General features: G+C 45.4%; 1 protein-coding gene across 1 annotated transcript in view; it reads left to right on the top strand.

Moving 5' to 3' along the window:
- The window catches only part of LOC119576377, a 78,583-nt gene that overhangs the window by 65,594 nt on the left and 5,489 nt on the right, over positions 1-7,500 (top strand). The window lies entirely within an intron of this gene.

Raw genomic sequence — 7,500 nt, 5'->3', positions numbered from 1 at the left:
AAGTATCGGGTTTGTGTGTCAAACTTTCCACTTTCCTCTTAGCTTCAGTATAACTAACTTCATGCTTTCTCATATATGCTAATGTCTCAGTCTCCTTCTTCAGGATGCTGCACTCAGTAGAACCTGACTGATGGAGACCTCCACAGTTAGCACATTTGGAAATCTGGCTAGTACATGTGATGGTGTCATGGGATTCAACACATTTCCGGCAAACAAATTTACTCGAGTCTTAATCAATACATCTAAATGAGGCGTGTCCGAATTTTTGGCATCTATTACAATGCATTGGCTTTTGGACATAAGGTCTTACTTGAACACGTTCATAACCGACGTTGACGTACTCTGGGATTTTATTCAAAGCAAAGGTAAAAAAAACACAGTTCAGTTTTCGTTCGCACATTCAAGTCCTTCTTGGTCATACAATGAACGTCCACTACGTCTTGGTCCTTCATGCTCTCAAGAATTTCACTTTCTTCCATCGTACTCAAATCCCTGTGAAAGATTACTCCCTTACAGGTATTTGGGCCAATAGGAATAGTTACTTTAACTCGAAGATCATGAATTTGCGTCAGCTTAAGTAAATCCTTAATCTGGGAGTTGTATTGTAGTTTAACAAGGAGGCTTCCATCTCGCAATTTTTTGACAAAATCAAAATCGCCGTCCACTTGACCATCAAGGACCTTTTTGATGATAAAGGGGTTCACGTTCAAAAGCGATTGATTTTCATTCCTGCATTTTGCTTTCGCGAACCTCGCATTCTCAGTTGGGATTTTGAAAAGTGGTCTTCTCGTTTTGTCATTTGTGGGGGTTCCGTTGTTCAGGGTCGAATTAGTCAAAGAGTGGTCATGGGTCGCCCTTCCTCCTTGAGGAGGAGAAGGGGTAGTCGGGGTAGCATCCATCCTGGGCATCGGACCAGGTCCGACCCCTTTGCTCAAAATTGTTGTCCTGAAGGGATCAAAGGCTCTTAACTTTTGGTATCAACCTAACAGCAATAGCTAAGAGAGTGAATCAGTATTTCGTCCTTTACCCCCCCAGTGGAAGCCTGGTTGCGTTCTCCAGTACCACAGAGAGCTCAAGTTGTGTGTAGGACACTTCCTTACCGCCGAACTTGCCTAGGCGAAGGACGGTAAGTCGATGCCCACCCCCCAAGCGAATACGGGAGTTCACGAGGAACTCCGGCAGGCTCAGGAAAGTCACATTAAGGGGAAATATTTAGAGAAAGAAAAAGTGCGCCCAAAGGACGCCCCAGACTACTGGGCCTCCCTACCCAGGGGTCAAAGCCCAAAGGGCTACCCTGTTGTAGAGGAGAGCTGCGGGTCTGAGGTGGGGTGCTGACTACGCCTACTGAGTCTCGTGTCACCTGCAAAAACAAAAGCACTGAAGGTGCTGGCAAAGCACTATAAAGTGCGAAAAGTTCTGTAATTACAGGATTTTACTTTACTTTTATTTACTGTACAACTCAGAAGCAATAATGTCTAGCGAGACGAGAGGCCCCGGGCTCCAGGGTAGCTCTTGTGGCACAAGACTTTGTATTTATTGCTGCTGCGTTACATAAGGTGTGTCCTCATCAAAATTTGAAACACGAGTGGTTTCTTCCCGCTCGTCCCCCGCCCTATATTTAACCGATCCCCAGCAAGGATTGAGCCCGTGAACGAAGTGACGAATTCCCCCTCCCTAGATGGCGTAACAGGCCCTTAAATATAAAATTACTTGCGTATCTTTATGTAAGCGGACAAAAAAAAAATTACTCCCCCTTAAAAGAAAAGAGTTAAACACTGAGAATAAAAAACGATAAATGTTTACGCATGTTCTCTCCTACATTAAAAAAGAGTGCATAAAAAAATATTTAAGAAAGAAAATGATGTTATATTTCGTTTTAAAAGATAAAAAGTTCATAAAAATGCAAGATAAAATAATAAAACAAAAGAAACATGTATAAAGAGGGCTAACATATTCTCGTGGGTTGGCTTGGGGCATTCGGCTCCAACTCCAGGGGACACTAGAGTATTCCTGGACTCCGACGTGGATGGTCTGGGTCACTACACATGCACTGTCACGGTGAGGGAGGACGCCCTGAGGGTAAGAAATGCTTACATTGTTGCCAGAGGAAGAAGGACCCACTGTGGTAAGAAAAGCATGCATTATTGCCAGATGAAGGAGGACCCATGGAGGAAAGAAAGGCATGCACTGTATCACGGTGAAGAAGGGGGTAAATGCATGCATTGTTGTCAGATGAAGGAGGACCCAGTGGGGTAAGAAATGCTTGCGTTGTTGTCAAATGAGGGAGAACAAACACCTGGGCTTAAGAAATATATGCACTCCTTGCCAGATGAGGCCCGATGCTCTAGGAACTATATATATATATATATATATATATATATATATATATATATATATATATATATATATATATATATATTTAGTAAACATATATTTATATATATATATATATATATATATATATATATATTATAAATATACATATATATACACATATATATAACAGATATAATATTATATATATATATAAATATATATATATATATATATATATACATATATATATATATTATATATATATATATATATATACATATATATATATATATATATATATATATATATATCAATATACATATATATACATATAATGTAATGCATATATATATATATATTATATATATATAATATATATATATAATATATATATATATATATATATATATATATATATATATATATATACATGTATATGTGAGCTGGTTACGAGATGTCTGTCGGCCCCCATGGCTCGGGAGCTGATCCCAGCAGCGAGAATAGCCTCCTTCTCCGGGACTTTGCTAGGTCCCAGAAAATGAGGATCTCTGGCTCCTGGTACCAGAGCTCCAACCCGCACCTCTGGACTTGGTACAGCGATACGGGTACAGTGGCCAAGGAGATCGACCACATTCTTGTTAGCACGCGATGGAGGATCCTCCAGAACTGCAGGGTTTACCGGAGTGCCGAGTTCTGTGGCACTGACCAAAGCTGGTTGTGGCTACCCTGCGGGTCCACTTCAAAACTCCCCGTCCCTCCAGTGACCACCCGAAGGTGTTTCACCTGGACAGACTAAGGGAGGAGGAGTGTGCCCGAGGGTTCACCATGGCAGTCTCTGACCGATTCACAGAAACAGCAACCTGACGGACCCAGTTGCTCTGTGGGAGTCCTTCAAGCGCGTAACACTCGAAGCAGCTCAGGAGTCCATTGGCGTACGCCCAAGGACAAGGCAGAATACCATCTCCCCGGAGACATTAGAGGCCACTGAAGCGTGTCGCAAGGCTCGGCTGAATGGGAATCAAGTCTTGCGTGCGTAGGGCTCGGACACTGCTGAGAAGGGACAAGGAACAGTTCATCAGGAATCTTGCTGAGGAGGTCGAAGGCCATTTCTTGGTAAATGACCTTCGCCCTGCCTACCAAGCCCTGAGAAAACTGAACCCTAAGCCCTCCTCACAGATGACTGCAGTCCGATCAGTGGATGGACGGATCATCTCAGATCATGTTGGGGTTCGTGAACGTTGGGCTGAGTATTTGAGCAGTTATACCTGGTAGACCCTCCAACAATTAGCTTGGATGCAAGCAATGTCACAATACCTGTGCCGGACCCACCCATCAGCGAGGAACCTCCTACCCTAACAGAGGTTAGGCTGGCGATTTCCAAGCTGAAGAGTGGGAAAGCTGCAGGCATATGTGATATCCCTGCTGAACTGCTAAAGGCTGGGGGTGAACCTATGGCTCGGAGCCTGCATACAGTCCTGACTGCCATTTGGCAGTCTGGTACCATTCCCCCTGACCTGCTGAGGGGCATGGTCATCCCTCTCTGGAAGGGGAAAGGGGATCGATGGGACTGTAGCAACTACCGTGGCATTACACTGCTCAGCATACCAGGCAAGGTTCTCGCCCACATTCTTCTGAAACGGATCCGCAACCACCTACTGAGGCACCAGAGACCGGAGCAGTCTGGATTTACTCCTGGCAAGTCCACAATAGACCGTATACTAGCGCTTCGAGTAATTGTGGAACGCCGTCGTGAGTTTGGTCGTGGGTTGCTCGCAGCATACATCGACCTTTAAGAAGGCGTTTGAATCGGTGCATCGGGAATCGCTATGGGAGATCCTGAGGCTCAGGGGAATTCCGACACAGATTATTGGCCTGATAGCAAGCCTCTATACTGGTACTGAAAGTGCTGTAAAGTGTGGTGGGGGTATGTCGAACTTCTTCCCTGTTAATTCAGGGGGGAGGCAAGGCTGTGTCCTTGCACCCACACTTTTCAACACTTGTATGGACTGGATAATGGGCAGAGCTACTAGCCATAGTCAGTGCGGAGCAACTCTAGGCAATATTAATGGTCTCGGACCTTGACTTTGCGACGATGTTGCCATCCTATCTGAGTACTTGGAGTCACTTGTTGCGGCTCTTGATGCATTTAGCAATGAGGCGAAGCCCCTAGGTCTAGAGGTCTCCTGGACCAAGACCAAGATTCAGGACTTTGGGGCCTGTTAGGGGAACCCGTTCAGTCGATCCATGCTTGCGGCGAGGACGTTGAAGTCACAGAAAGTTTTACATACCTTTGTAGCGTAGTCCATATCTCTGGGTTGTCAGACCAGGAAGTCAGTAGACGGATTGGTCTGGCAACAGGAGCCATGAACTCGATCAACAAGAGCGTTTGGAGATGTCGGTACCTATGCAGAAGGACCAAGCTGCGTGTCTTCAAGGCCTTATACTTCCAGTTTTGCTCTATGGAAGCGAAACCTGGACGCTATCCAGCGCCTTGGAGTCTCGCCTTGATGCCTTCTGTAACAAGTCCCTTCGCCGGATCATGGGACAGTTGGCAGGACCACGTGTCCAACCGGCGGTTACACCATGAGACTGGCATGGGACCTGTTACTTGCATAATCCGGGATCGCCAACTCAGGCTATATGGCCACCTAGCTCGCCTCCCTATGGACGACCCTGCCCATCAGGTTGTCTCTCTGCGAGACAACCCTGGGTGGAGGAGACCTGTGGGACGTCCTAGGAGATCATGGCTTGGGCAGCTCGACGAGACCTGTCGCGAGGAATTAGAGATGGGCCGTGTGCCTGCCTGGAGACTCGCCTCGAGGTATCCTTGTGGCTGGAAGCGAAGGGAGGATGCGGCCATGCGCCCCCATCAGCGTTAGCCCCTGATGATGATGATGATATGTGTATGTGTGTGTGTGTGTGTTGTGTGTGTGTGTGTGTGGTGTGTGTGTGTGTGTGTGTGTATGTATGTGTATGTGTGTATGTATGTATGTATGTATATATATATATATATATATATATATATATATATATATATATATATATATATATATATATGTGTGTGTGTGTGTGTGTGTGTGTGTGTGTGTGTGTGTGTGTGTGTGTGTGTGTGTGTATATAAATATATATATTATATATATATATATATATATATATATATATACATATATATATATACTATATATATAATATATATATATATATATATATATTATATATATATGTGTGTATACATATGTCATATATATTATATTTATATATATATATATATATATATATATATATATATTATATATGTATACATATATATAATATATTATATATATAATATATATATACAATATAATCATATATATATATATATATATATATATATATATATATATATATATTATATTCACATATACATATATATACATATAATGTATGCATATATATATATATATATATATATATATATATAATATATATATATATATACATGTATATGTGAGCTGGTTACGAGATGTCTGTCGGCCCCCATGGCTCGGGAGCTGATCCCAGCAGCGAGAATAGCCTCCTTCTCCGGGACTTTGCTAGGTCCCAGAAAATGAGGATCTCTGGCTCCTGGTACCAGCGCTCCAACCCGCACCTCTGGACTTGGTACAGCGATACGGGTACAGTGGCCAAGGAGATCGACCACATTCTTGTTAGCACGCGATGGAGGATCCTCCAGAACTGCAGGGTTTACCGGAGTGCCGAGTTCTGTGGCACCGACCATAGGCTGGTTGTGGCTACCCTGCGGGTCCACTTCAAAACTCCCCGTCCCTCCAGTGGCCACCCTAAGGTGTTTCACTTGGACAGACTAAGGGAGGAGGAGTGTGCCCGTGGGTTCGCCACGGCAGTCTCTGACCGATTCACAGAAACCAGCAACCTGACGGACCCAGTTGCTCTGTGGGAGTCCTTCAAGCGCGTAACACTCGAAGCAGCTCAGGAGTCCATTGGCGTACGCCCAAGGACAAGGCAGAATACCATCTCCCTGGAGACATTAGAGGCCACTGAAGCGTGTCGCAAGGCTCGGCTGAATGGGAATCAAGTCTTGCGTGCGTAGGGCTCGGACACTGCTGAGAAGGGACAAGGAACAGTTCATCAGGAATCTTGCTGAGGAGGTCGAAGGCCATTTCTTGGTAAATGACCTTCGCCCTGCCTACCAAGCCCTGAGAAAACTGAACCCTAAGCCCTCCTCACAGATGACTGCAGTCCGATCAGTGGATGGACGGATCATCTCAGATCATGTTGGGGTTCGTGAACGTTGGGCTGAGTATTTTGAGCAGTTGTACCAGGTGGACCCTCCAACAGTTAGCTTGGATGCAAGCGATGTCACAGTGCCTGTGCCGGACCCACCCATCAGCGAGGAACCTCCTACCCTAACAGAGGTTAGGCTGGCGATTTCCAAGCTGAAGAGTGGGAAAGCTGCAGGCATATGTGATATCCCTGCTGAACTGCTAAAGGCTGGGGGTGAACCTATGGCTCGGAGCCTGCATACAGTCCTGACTGCCATTTGGCAGTCTGGTACCATTCCCCCTGACCTGCTGAGGGGCATGGTCATCCCTCTCTGGAAGGGGAAAGGGGATCGATGGGACTGTAGCAACTACCGTGGCATTACACTGCTCAGCATACCAGGCAAGGTTCTCGCCCACATTCTTCTGAAACGGATCCGCAACCACCTACTGAGGCACCAGAGACCGGAGCAGTCTGGATTTACTCCTGGCAAGTCCACAATAGACCGTATACTAGCGCTTCGAGTAATTGTGGAACGCCGTCGTGAGTTTGGTCGTGGGTTGCTCGCAGCATACATCGACCTTTAAGAAGGCGTTTGAATCGGTGCATCGGGAATCGCTATGGGAGATCCTGAGGCTCAGGGGAATTCCGACACAGATTATTGGCCTGATAGCAAGCCTCTATACTGGTACTGAAAGTGCTGTAAAGTGTGGTGGGGGTATGTCGAACTTCTTCCCTGTTAATTCAGGGGGGAGGCAAGGCTGTGTCCTTGCACCCACACTTTTCAACACTTGTATGGACTGGATAATGGGCAGAGCTACTAGCCATAGTCAGTGCGGAGCAACTCTAGGCAATATTAAGGTCTCGGACCTTGACTTTGCCGACGATGTTGCCATCCTATCTGAGTCCTTGGAGTCACTTGTT

This window comes from Penaeus monodon, chromosome 1, assembly GCF_015228065.2.
Source record: "Penaeus monodon isolate SGIC_2016 chromosome 1, NSTDA_Pmon_1, whole genome shotgun sequence".
NCBI lineage: Eukaryota > Metazoa > Arthropoda > Malacostraca > Decapoda > Penaeidae > Penaeus > Penaeus monodon.
Note: the sequence above shows the minus strand (reverse complement) of the source record. Positions and strands in the feature narration are given on the sequence as shown.